The sequence below is a fragment of the Lepus europaeus genome, chromosome 1, assembly GCF_033115175.1.
Source record: "Lepus europaeus isolate LE1 chromosome 1, mLepTim1.pri, whole genome shotgun sequence".
Taxonomy (NCBI): domain Eukaryota; kingdom Metazoa; phylum Chordata; class Mammalia; order Lagomorpha; family Leporidae; genus Lepus; species Lepus europaeus.
Genome location: NC_084827.1, coordinates 51,182,163 through 51,195,616, shown reverse-complemented (window position 1 = coordinate 51,195,616; position 13,454 = coordinate 51,182,163). Strand labels below are relative to the sequence as shown.

Here is a 13,454-nt window from a genome sequence, read left to right as displayed (position 1 = left end):
ATTTACTTATTTATTTGAGAGGCAGAGTTATAGACAGAGAGAGACACGGAGAGAGGTCTTCCATCTGCTGGTTCACTTCTCAAATGACCATAATGGCTGGATCTGAGCAGATCTGAAGCCAGGAGCCAGGAGCTTCTCCTGGGTCTCCCGTATGGGTGCAGGGGTCCAAGCACTTTGGCCATCTTCTACTGCTTTCTCAGGCCATTAGTAGGGGGCTGGATGGGAAATGGAGCAGCTGGGACTCCATCTGGCGCCCATATGGGATGCCAGCACTGTGAGAAGAGGCTTAACCTCCTGCGCCCCAGCACCAGCGACAAAAGTTAATTTTTTAAAAAAAATTAAATTTAAAACTGAAGAAAATGCTTCATGACAGTTATTGCCCAATTAAAATTTTGGAGTTTATGAAATTTTGGTTTGTTTGCTATACTATAATCTTTTAAAATTAGTTGGTGTGTGCTGTTCATCTAGTGCAAAGCCTGGCACATAGTAGGGACTCAATAAATACCCTGTGAATGTGTGACAAAAACCATGCAGGGCCGGCGCCGTGGCTCAACAGGTTAATCTTCCACCTAGCGGTGCCAGCACACTGAGTTCTAGTCCTGGTCGGGGCGCCGGATTCTGTCCCGGTTGCCCCTCTTCCAGGCCAGCTCTCTGCTGTGGCCAGGGAGTGCAGTGGAGGATGGCCCAAGTCCTTGGGTCTTGCACCCGCATGGGAGACCAGGAGAAGCACCTGGCTCCTGGCTTCGGATCAGCGTGGTGAGGCGGCTGCCGTGCGGCGGCCATTGGAGGGTGAACCAACGGCAAAGGAAGACCTTTCTCTCTGTCTCTCTCTCTCTCACTATCCACCCTGCCTGTCAAAAATTAAAAACAAACAAACAAAAAAACCAAAAAACTAAGCAACAATTCATTGAAAGAGGAAATTAAATATACAGAAAATAATGAGTTTGACCACTGTCTATTGCTCACTTTGTTCTTTCCTTCTGCATTAAATGCATTCTTTCCATATTATACACATTTCCTGCTCCCTATCACACACACATGTACACATATGTACAAACACGTACACACATGTAAACACATGCACACACACATATACAGACATATCTATACACATACACATATGTACAAACACAGGTACACAAATATACACAGATACAAACACATGTACACATACATACATATCTAAAAACACATACACAGGTACACATGCATACATACTTATGTACAAACATACACACACAGAACACAGGTATATACATATACACACATTTAAACACATACACACGTACGTACAAATACATACACACGTACACATATGTACATATGTACAAGCACATACAGGCAGGTACATACATCCATACAAACACATACAGACATATGCACATACATACATAAATAAACATACACACATCCATATGCACAGAAATATACACCTACACTTTGGATTACTTTGAAGTGCTAGAACTTACTACAAGCAGTACATAGGTAGATATTCTTTTACTCAAGTTTTCTTTCACTCAAGATGTTTGGAAATTTATTTTTGCTTATGCAGTAATTCTTTTCCTATTGCTGACTAGTATTTCATGATGCAAGTATTGCACTGTTTGTTCATCCATTCTCCTATAGTAGGATTCCTGGCTGTTTCCTGGCTATTATGATTAAGCCGCTGTGAACATTCTTGTGCAATTGTTTTGTGGGCATGTGCTTTTACTCTTTTTGGGAAATATGGAGGAGCAAGGAGCAGAATTGCTGGGCCACAGATAAGTGTAGACTTACTTTTATAAGAAACTCCACACCTTCCATTTTCAAAGGTTAGACCATTTACATTCCCATCAGAAATATCAAAGAGTTGGAGTTTTATTCATTTTGATGAGTGTTTAACCACATCTTGTGGCATCTATTTGCATTCCACTGATGATTCATGATGCTGGGCACTTTACAGGTGCTCACTGGTTATTTGCATATTTTTTTCTGAAGTACATGTATACATGTTTTCCCCACTTTTTCATTGAATTATGAGAGTTCTTTGGATTTCCTATCCCAGTGTGTTTCAGGTATGGATTTTGCAAATATTTTCTCCTCATTGTTTTCATAACGGTATTGTTGATAATGAAGTTTTAAATTTGATGAAGTATGTTTTATAATTTTTCTCTTATGGCTGTATTTTCTGGGTCCTAAGAAATCTTTGCATACAACAGTGTTTCAATAGTGTTGAGAATTGATCAGTTTATGCTTTCCTCTGTCAACATACACTCTTGAATTTTGAATTTAAGAATCAAAAAGATAGGGTATGTGTCGAAGAGATTTCACAAATAAGACCAGTGTAAGCAAATAATGAAGGACAGAATTAAAAGGGAGAGAATGATCCTGTGGGGGAAGCAGGACACACAGCAGACTCATAGAATGGTAAATGCCCAAAACAGCACTCCTGCCTCAGAATCAACCCTTGGGACATTCGGATCTGGCTAAAAGGTCCATGAGAGTCTCACAGGCATGGAAAGCCATGACACAGTGGCAAAAACAATCTAAATGAAAGATCCTGGTGAATATGACCCCAGCAGAAGGAACAGGCCATCAAGGAGAGAGGTGCCTTTCTCTGAAGGGAGGAAGGAACCTCCACTGTGACACGGCCTTGACTAAACAAGTTCAGAGTTGGTGAACTCAAGGGACTTCCATAGCCTAGACAGCTCATAGCAAGAGTCTTGGGTGATTGCTGACATCATAAATAAGAGTGCCAATTGTTAATTCAACAATGGGAGTCACTGGATACATGCTCCCCACATAGGATCTCTGTCCTTAATGTGTTTTACTATGAAACTTAAAAACACTACTAGTCAAACAATACCCTATACCTTGTGTGGTTGTGTGAGTGCAGCCTGTTGAAATCCTTGCTTAGTATATACTAAGTTGATCTTCAGTTTATGAAGGTAATTGAAAATGAAACTCGATGAAGAGCGGGATGGGAGAGGGAGAGGGAGAGGGGAGGGCCACGGGAGGGAGGGAGATTGGGGGGGGGGGAAGCCACAACAATACAAAAGTTGTACTTTGTAAATTCACATTTATTAAATAAAAAAAAGAATAAGTTTGAAAATTCTTTGTGTTCAAAACTAGATAATAAGTAATTGAGGGGAGATAAAATTTTGTGTTTTCTTCGCTGAAACTAGTACAGGGTCTTGCACATAATTAACACTGAAATATTTGCTACTTTAGCTTGAAATATATGCCTCTAAAGATAGATATAACCTAGAACTTTAGATTTTTAAAAATACTTAATATAAATATTGTGTTCATCTCTCATCATACCCTGCTCCTAAAAAAAAAAAAAAATCTGAAGAAATTAATTGTCTCACTCTCTTGTGGTTTGGTGAAATGTTTTTGGTTTTGCTTTTGTTTGTCTCTTTTGTGGAAAACAGCACAAGGGAAAGAGAAGCAGTTTTTTATGTCTTGGAGTAGACTGTGTCTGGGTTGTAATTTCAATGTCACTAATAAAATCTTGGAAGGGAGAGATTTTTATAGCCATGCTCTGACTGCCTTAAGAGGACTGGTGGAGCTGTTGGAAGTCGCCGTGAAGCCTGGCAGTTCTCTGTGGTTAAGCAGCAGCCAGACAAAAGGTTTTATGTTCCATGGAATTTGCAAGTCTTGACAGAACATTTGATTATCATAGTTCTGAGAAGTGTTCTCAGTAGGGCACACTTTAGCGGAGGTGGTTTGACCGTCACAGACAGGTGAGGTACGGTTTGAACAGCAGGTGGGTTTTCTGGTTGACTTGCTGAGGGAAAAAACGTGACATGATGTTTGGGGAGACTCCTGCTCCTGAGCATGGGGCGGCAGGGCTCGATGGAATTGAACCCAGACAGTGACAGATTGGACTCCTAGCTCTGCCTCTGAGCCTTTGGGAAGGGGCTGCCCTTTCTGAGCCGCCGTTTCTGGAAGATGGACCTCACAGGAGAGCTTCAGTGGGGACCTTCAACAAGTTTACAGAAGAATGAGATCAAAAGATATGTTCACTTTGGTGCAAAGCATTTTGAAATCCATGGCCACAGATTTTTCATAGCTTGCATTTTCCATGAACTTTCTGAAGATACCTTATAATGACATGTGAGAATTCCTGAGATGGTCCAGGTAAAGAACATTTACACAAATCAGTTCTCCCTAAATGGTAGCTACTCTCTTACCATTCTTATGGTTCACAGCAGTAGCAACAGCTGCAGGGCAAGTGCTCCAGCGTGCGTGTGTGTGTGTGTGTGTGTAAATCTCCAGACTTTCCCAGAAACAGAGACACAGCGACAAAACATTTGTCTTTCTCCCCTTCATGCATGCTTACATAGAGATATATGAGTTCATCCTGAAGCTTTCCTCCCTCTGCCAGTCTGCATATCAGTTGCCATGGCCACACACTCTCCCTGTTGCAATTTCAGTTCCTGAACCTTCCCTCTGGAAAAAAAATCAGCACTTAGAGAGTCAGCACCTCTGGCCATCGACTCATATTGTCAGCACTTTCCCACCCCTGAGGATCATAAAACCTGAAGGAAATGAAAAATTGTGCCTTATCAGAAAGACGCAGAGTCTCTTGTCATAATACTCCTTCAGGTTGTAATTAAACCTGGCTCGAAGGGAACCAGGCTCGCTCTCCCTAGACAGCACTCTGGTTTGAATGCAGAGACAAGAGAACTTAGGGGGACACTTAGAGGGACCGAGAGAGGCCGCATGAGTCACTGGTTCAGAGGCTTCTCTCCCTTTTGGGCTTCTCGGGGCTGGAGTGCTGAGATGTGACCCTTGCCAATCCAGTTCTGCGGAGCTTACCTTTTCGGTATCTTTATTCAAATGTTGAAGCGTTAACTCTGTTACCTGCAAGTTGTATTTGAAGTTTGGCTCAACATGAGGTAGAGCAGCCTGGACAGTCATGTCCGAGGGCAGCAGAACTGCATCCTGGGGCCTTCCAGAATGTGTCCAGGGAGTGGGAGGGAGGGGACACACGGGAGCATGATCTTCCTACACTGGGGTCGGTATTAGCTGCACCAAACTATAAAAATAAGTGAAAAATAGCCTTTTGATTTCTCTGGTTCAGAAAGAGACTTTTAAATACAAAACCTTTTGATCTAACTGATAGCTGCTGTGATCAATAAAGGAGTTGATTCAACAAATGTCGTTCAATAAATGTAATTTCTCATGCTAGTAAAGTTGCATTTTCATTCTGTTAAAAATAATGTAGGAATTTCTAACATCTAATCAGTAGGATGAAGACTGAGGAATTTACTGTTCTATTTAGCCATCTCTGAATTTTCTATTCTGAAATAAGAGTGATTAAAAGAAGATATATTGATATCACACAAGGAAGAAAAGAGCAAATTAGTTGTTACTTTGGTTCTGTAATTTCTAGATCTTTGCATAAAGGATTTTTTAAAATATTTATTTATTTGAGAAGTAGAGTTACAGATAGTGAGAGGGAGGTCGTCTGTGCGTTGGTTCACTCCCTAAATGGCCACAACGGCCAGAGCTGTGCTGATCTGAAGCCAGGAGCCAGGAGCTTCTTCTGGGTCTCCCACATGGGTGCAGGGTCCCATGGACTTGGGCCATCTTCTACTGCTTTCCCAGGCCATAGCAGAGAGCTGGATTAGAAGAGGAGCAGCAGGCTGGGACTAGAACTGGCGCCCATATGGGATGCAGGCGCCTCAGGCAGAGGATTAACCTGCTGCACCACGGTGCTGTCCCCTGCCTAAAGGATTTTTGAGCTTAAGTAAGAAAACAATTCAGTTATTAATCTAATTTTGCTTTTTTACCTTAGTTTCCCTACATAGCAGCAATAAGCAGAAAGACCTACTAAAAATGGCCAAACTGATGAAAGAAAAATTAATGACTAACCCATCTGGAAACACAGTATCTCAGAAAATAATTGTATATCCAAAACTAATAACTAAGTAAACAATGCCCTTGAAATTATGATGATCAAACTTTGCTTGGCCTCACAGAATAGGATATCAAGGACAGTCCCTTTGTTTATGAAAAGAGAGATGCACTTTGATCGGAAGGAATGATCAAGCTCCATGAAAACATTGCAGCAATGACCCTCGTCACGAAGGGATCCTGGAGGCTTCTGTTGCCATGTGGATGCCTGAGTCATTTATTCATAGCTACTAGTCTGCCCCAGAGGAGGGAAGCTTTGAAGGCAGTGGTGTTGAGAGAGAATCGTGGGGAGACAAGAAAGAGTAGTTATGCCCAGAGGGGGCTGCAGCTCTGATGCATCTGGAGTTTTCATTCAGATTATCTTAAGTTTATCCACAAGTCTCATAGACGTGAAATAAAAGGGTTGGGGCACTTTGTTTCTCCATTTTATAACTTGAAGTCCTTTTTAAAGATAATTCTTTTTTATTAAAATAAAGAGAACAGATTTCATACATTCCATAGATATAGTTCCAAGAGGAAAATCACACTCCCCCCACCCTCAACTCCCAATCAGTCCTTTGATTTTATTTTACTTTGGTGTTCAGAAAATACTAGTTTCTATGTGTACACTCACTATCGACCTGTTTATATTGAGAATTAAATGGTAGAGTACATCATTAATAATATACCTGAGAGTTCTTGATGCCCTTATAATATTTTTGCTCATATGCTCATTTTAAAATCATAGATTATTATGATTTTAGAATCTACTGTAAAACTTATGTAAGATCCACAAAAGCATAAACACAATAATCATGCATATTTTTTATCAGCAAGAGGTATCTCTTTGTATATCGGTATATTTATTGCTAGTTCGTTTTGTGCACATTTTATCTTTTTATTAGGTAGTTCAAACTTAGTATGTGAATGTGAATTATTTCATTTTTCTTCTGTATTTTTTAGCAACTAGACATATGCTGCTGATTCTGCTGATTCTCTTAACAGAAACATATAGATCCCCAAACTTCCTGGTTGCTTCCAATTATTAAAGCAAAGAAACCAACTAAAAGTACACCACACTATGCTTCTGTAGTGGAACACTCTAATCTCCTCTTCTATGTAAAGCATTTGTTGCTTATATGTCTAATCAAATTTCAGATGGAGGCCATGGGGGAGAGAGGAGCTGAACGTTTATCCGCTTTTCCACTCCTTCACCAGTGAAGCAGAGGAGTGTGTTCTGCAGAAGTGCATAAATACTCCTCATTTGCATTCCTGTACCTTGGCATTTTTATGGGAACATCTACTTCTTAAGAGAAAGTGGAGATTAGGTGGACTAAGTTCATTTAGGGAATGGATACTTCCTCTTACTGAGGGAGCCTGAACTCCTAATGACTCTCTAAAATTTATATAAATATGTTTTTTTTTTTTTGACAGGCAGAGTGGACAGTGAGAAAGAGAGACTGAGAGAAAGGTCTTCCTTTTCTGTTGGTTCACCCCCAGTGGCCGCTGCCACTGGCGTGCTGCGGCCCGTGCACCACACTGATCTGAAGGCAGGAGCCAGGTGCTTCTCCTGGTCTCCCATGCGGCTGCAGGGCCCAAGCACTTGGGCCATCCTCCACTGCACTCCTGGGCCACAGCAGAGAGCTGGCCTGGAAGAGGGGCAACCGGGACAGAATCCGGTGCCCCAACCTGGACTAGAACCCGGGGTGCTGGCGTTGCAGGTGGAGGATTAGCCTAGTGAGCCGCGGTGCTGGCCGCTCCTTTTCCTTTATTTATCCACTGTTCTTGCATCTTGAATCTCCTGGCTCCTTGCTTTGCCCTGGCCCAGATTTAGATGTTGTAGCCATGCCATTTGGGGAATGAACCAGAAGACAGATGGATAGATCTCTCTTACTCTGTTGCTCTGCCTTGCAAGTGAATAAATAATCAAATGCATCTTTTTTAAAAAGAAAAAAAAATAGCATAGGTACAGAAAGAAAATTAAGAGAAAAGCTAACCCTATCCGGACCAGAGGTTATAGCACAGAGAATGGGGAGAAAACAGAAATGGAGAAAGCCTTTGGATCCCAGTGACCTTTCTCTAAGCTTTGACCTAGAATGTTGAGGAGTTTGGGGAAAATTTTATACCAATTCATGTTTGGATGAAAGTTTTTTCAAATGATGCCTCTAGTTAGAAACTGGGAGTGTTGTCACATCAAAGTAAATCCGGTAAGAGTTTAGTTGGACAGAGGAGAAGTCAGACTTCAACTTCCTGAGATGTTCCTAGTTTTCTAGGGCAAGTGGAGAGGCTATACTTCCCACTGTCAAAGAACTGAGCATGGCTGTATTGAGAGTCAGGGTGGTTTTATGAGGTCTTGCATAAAGAGAGGTAAATTGATTTGGAGTGGATTCTACAACATGTTCAAGTCCAGGATGGAGGGAGAAGAGTAGAGAACAGAAAGTTTCTCCAGGGTTAGAGAACACTTACTTATGATCACCAAGGCCAGAAGGAAATTGGCCCTAATTAAAATGAAAGATATGGCCGGCGCCGTGGCTTAACAGGCTAATCCTCTGCCTTGCGGCGCCGGCACACCAGGTTCTAGTCCCGGTCGGGGCGCCGGATTCTGTCCTGGTTGCCCCTCTTCCAGGCCAGCTCTCTGCTATGTCCCGGGAGGGCAGAGGAGGATGGCCCAAGTCCTTGGGCCCTGCACCCGTATGGGAGACCAGGAGAAGCACCTGGCTCCTGGCTTCGGATCAGCGAGATGCGCTGTCCACAGCGGCCATTGGAGGGTGAACCAACAGCAAAAAAGGAAGACCTTTCTCTCTGTCTGTCTCTCTCACTATCCACTCTGCCTGTCCAAAAAAAAAAGATATGAGACTTTGAGTTTACCAGGACACGAAGTGGTTGTCCTACATCACCATGGAGAATAATGAAACCCAGGTCATTACACACACTAAAAATTTCTTTGACTCATTCCCTCAGTTTCAGGAAGACCCAAAAATTTTCACGGATATCAGATATCATCACAAGCAAGCAAAGGTAGAGGGAGAATGATTAGAGATACTAGACATTTAGCTAAATATTTGGGCTAACTAAATATATGATTGAAAATTAGAGAGTAGCAGGCTAGAAATCCAGTCCTTTTCTTCTTCTATATCCATGTATGTTTGTATATGCATGGGCTTTGGAATTGTACACTTCTAAATTGATAAAAAAAAGTATGCAAAGAATATAAAATTTTATTGCTTTATTCACTATAACACAATACTCTGTTTAGTAATGTTCTGAACATATATTTATGTACACATGAACAAGTATGTTATTAAAATGTATTTTTAGATTTCTGAGCCAAAGGCTATGTGCATTTGCAATTTTGGTATATGTTTTGCTAAATTATCATGAAGACTACCCCAGTTTTCACAGCTCACAGTGTCATGTGAAAGGGCTAAACTCCTACTCATTTAATATTTTTGGCAATATTCAGTGAAGTTGAAAATGTTCATAATCTGGAACTGAGGGTTAGCTTTTTATGTGTACAACTTTGAAAAAAGTATTCATTGTGTTTATCAGAAGACATAGACATATTCAATGTAGTTTTTCAAGTGTGAAATCTTTGTAGTGTAAAAAATTGGATGTAAAGCAAGTATCCACCAACAGTAATGGATAAGAGTCATGTATTCAAAAATGGAATGCTGAATAAAAGTTAAGATGAATGCATTAGGAAAACATGAATGAATTTCAAAAACATCATGGAAAATAAAAATTCAAGTTATAGCAAGTTTATTTATGGCTACCTATGTTATTAAGTGTTTAAAAATTAATAAAGATATATTCATTCAATTTATGATACCAAATAGGTTCCCTTTAGAATGAGTAAGGCAAGATTGGAAGGCCATGCAAAGAGGTCTTCTACTTGATCTATTCTGAGTAGCTTTGTTATTACACATTAATCTTTAATACAAGGCATTAGCATTCAGCAGCTTTTTGTAAGAGTAATACAAATGCTGATCTCTTCTCAGATATTTTTGTATTTTTTAATAAAGATAAAACTTCTAGGCCCCTTAGTTCTTAGACTGGTAAATGTATTTTAATCCAGCAACACCAAGACTACATGTCTACTTATGTTACACATGTTATACACATTGTAGTATAGTATTCAAAACTGCTGAAATTGTAAGACTAACAGCAGCAATGTAATTCCCCCTGGATTGTCCTATTTCCTTGGACTATTTTTCCTTGACCTAATAACATTCAGAAAAATACTTTGGTATTTTTGGTTGGTTATTTTCAGTTAGTAGTTGAATCATTTTTTTTTTTATTTCACTTGCAGTCCTACCCCCCTGTAGACACAGATACACTCACTGAGCTGTTGAATGCAAGCAGTACAATTGTGTGCCACAAAATAACAATTTTTTGTGTCTGATTGTGGACCCATAAAATTGTAATAGAACCAGAAAAATCCTATCACCCAGTAGTGGCATAGCCATTGTATTATCATAGCACAATTACACATTGCTAACATGTTGGTGATGGTGCAAATGTAAACAAACCTACTTCACTGCCACCCATATACAAACACAGGAAATGCAATTATGTTCAGTATGTAATCCTTGCTAATGATAGTAAATGACTGTGGTACTGATATATATATATATGCACACACATACGTGTACATATATATGTGTAGATGTATTTATATATAATTATTCTCACCATTTTAGAATGTCTTCCTTCTACTTATTAAAAATAAAAGTTTAGAGACTAGCAGGTGCAAGTTAGTTTCTTGGCTGCTCCACTACAGATCCAATTCTCTGGTAATGGTCTGGGAAAAGCAGCAGAAGACATCCCAACTACTGGGACCCCTGCCACCCATGTAGGAGACCCAGATGGAGCTCCTGGTCCCTGGCTTTAACCTGAATCAGCCCTGGCCATTGCGTCTGTCTAGGAAGTGAACCAGCAGATGGAATCTCTCTCTCTCTCTCTCTCTCTCTGTAACTCTTTCAAATAATAAATAAATCTTCTAAAAAACAATGTACTGTAAAACCACAAGCATTATTATGTCAACAGAAGCCTCATACAGCTCGTTTCCCATGCTTCTTTTTTTTTATTTTTTTTCTGAGTCAACATAATTTATTAAACATTCATTATTCTGTACACTATTTTGTTTTAGTTGTCACAATAACTGATTTCTAGCAGTCACCTTCGTTTTTGGTACATAATAATGTTTCTGAAAAAATGTTATTTCTTGTAATTTCTCTAATAATTAAGAAACTTCTACCAGCACACAGTGTTATTTTTAAAAAGGGTTTACCAGGATTTTTAACATTTGCTGAAAGGTTAGGTATTGAGGCTTTTGTGTGTAACTGTTTTTGATAAGGAAATATTATGCTTCCTAATCAGGATATAAGAATAAAAGTCATTATTATAACTTTTTTCTTGTATTTTCCTTTCATTTTTTTTGACAGGCAGAGTGGACAGTGAGAGAGAGACAAAGAGAGAGTTCCTTCTTTTCCGTTGGTTCACCCTCCAATGGCCTCTGCGGCTGGCGCACCACGCCGATTCGAAGCCAGGAGCCACTTTTTTTTTAAAAAAGATTTACTTTCTTAAAAAACTTCTATTTAATAAATATAAATTTCCAAAGTACAGCTTTTGGATTACAGTGCCCCCCCCATAACTTCCCTCCCACCTGCAACCCCCCCATCTCCTGCTCTCTCTCCCATCCCATTCACATCAAGATTCATTTTCAATTATCTTTATATACAGAAGATCAATTTAGTATGTATTAAGTAAAGATTTCAACAGTTTGCACCCACGCAGAAACACAAAGTATAAAATACTATTTGAGTAGTAGTTTTACCATTAATTTACATTGTACAACACATTAAGGACAGAGATCCTACATGGGGAGTAAGTGTACCGTGACTCCTATTGTTGACTTAACAATTGACACTCTTGTTTATGGAGTCAGTAATCACCCTAGGATCTTGTCATGAGCTGCCAAGGCTATGGAAGCCTTTTGAGTTTGCCAACTCTGATCTTACTTAGATAAGCTCATAGTCAAAGTGGAAGTTCTCTCCTCCCTTCAGAGAAAGGTACCTCCTTGTTTGACAGCCCGTTCTTTCCACTGGGATCTCACAGGGATTTTTTTTTTTTTTTTGTAATATTCTGGGTTTATTTTACACAAAGCTGCCAAAAAGGGTAAAGAATTTAAATAACAGAAAAGATTTGATTTTTCACAATGAACTTTTTAAATGCAGTTAAAATCCAGATATGCTTCCTATTTCTGCTGATTAGTTAGCAGTGACAAATCACCTTTAAAGGGCTAGAGGGAATCTACGAGGTCATCATCAGTCCATTCTTCCTCCTCCTGTTTGGATTTCTTTGAGACATAGTCATCATCTTTTCTCTTCTTCATAATTACATCAAGTGCAAGCTCAGCTGAGTGGCATCGTTCCAACTTCTGTTTCAGAACAGCAACTTCTTCAGGTCTGGGTGGTTCATACTTTTTTACTAAGTTTCTCATGCTTTCCATTACATCCAGTAAGTGGGACAAGCAAGTTCTGTTCTCTCTCTCAGCATCAGACTCTCTGATAAGTAACTTTCCATAGTAATTCCAGCGCGGGAGGCACTAGATAAAATGGCAGTCAGGGCAATTTGGGAAGGAGTGTATAAAAGGTAAGCATCCGTCAGTGCCATTCTATTAAGAAAGTCATCAGCTATTTTCCTCAGCATCTCTGGGTTCTCCAACATGGGATAGCGAGTCTTTAAATCAATGAGGAAGCCCTCAAACGCTCTGTAAGGATTGTGGACAAAAGGTGGGAATTAAGTTGCTGTATAAGTAGTAGTTCATATTCCAAAATCTGTTCTAGTGCCTTTTCCTGTCCAAGAGGACTCTCCCGAAGATTTCCAACAAGCTGAGGACTAGATACATCGAATTCATCCACTTTGCAGGCCAAAAACACACATGTAAGCATGATTACCCGGGGGTGATATTCCATAACTGAGTTATTAAGATAAAAACGCTTGAAATACATACAAGCTGTCCCCACAACAGACCTTGGCACTGTTGGCTTAAACACGGAACAGAATTCCAGTAATCTTTTCTCATAGTATTTGCAGAGTGTCATTTCTTCGTGAGGCTCAAGAAACACTGGATCATTTGGAAGAACCTTCCCGTTCGCCACCGCTTTGCATTTGAATTTGCGGTTGGCGTCGGCCCACCTGCTCCTCACTGGCCAAAGTCCAGTGCCTTTTCTGGCTGCTGTTGTGGTACGTGGCGAAGTCCGAGCCCGAGCGCTGCGGGATCGCGGAAGCCGAGAGTGCGCCAGGCCGGCGGCGCGCGCGCTGGGATCTCACAGAGATCTTTCATTTAGGGTTTTTTTTTTTTTTTTTTTTTGCCAGAGTTCTTGGCTTTCTATACCTAAAATACTTTTCCCATGCTTCTTAATCAAATCATTTTCCTTTGTGCTTGAATTCATCTCATGTTGGTTTGTTCATCATGGCCCCCTTACACCTACAGCGCCCAAGGCGAACATTGCCAATGAGAGACCACATCACATGATTGATCTGGCAACAAAAGCTTACTAAGGATT

At 40.3% G+C, this 13,454-nt stretch overlaps 1 pseudogene; it reads right to left on the bottom strand.

Moving 5' to 3' along the window:
- Nucleotides 1–12,136: 12,136 nt before the first annotated feature.
- Nucleotides 12,137–13,095, bottom strand: LOC133765361 (cyclin-H-like; annotated as a pseudogene).
- Nucleotides 13,096–13,454: the final 359 nt, after the last annotated feature.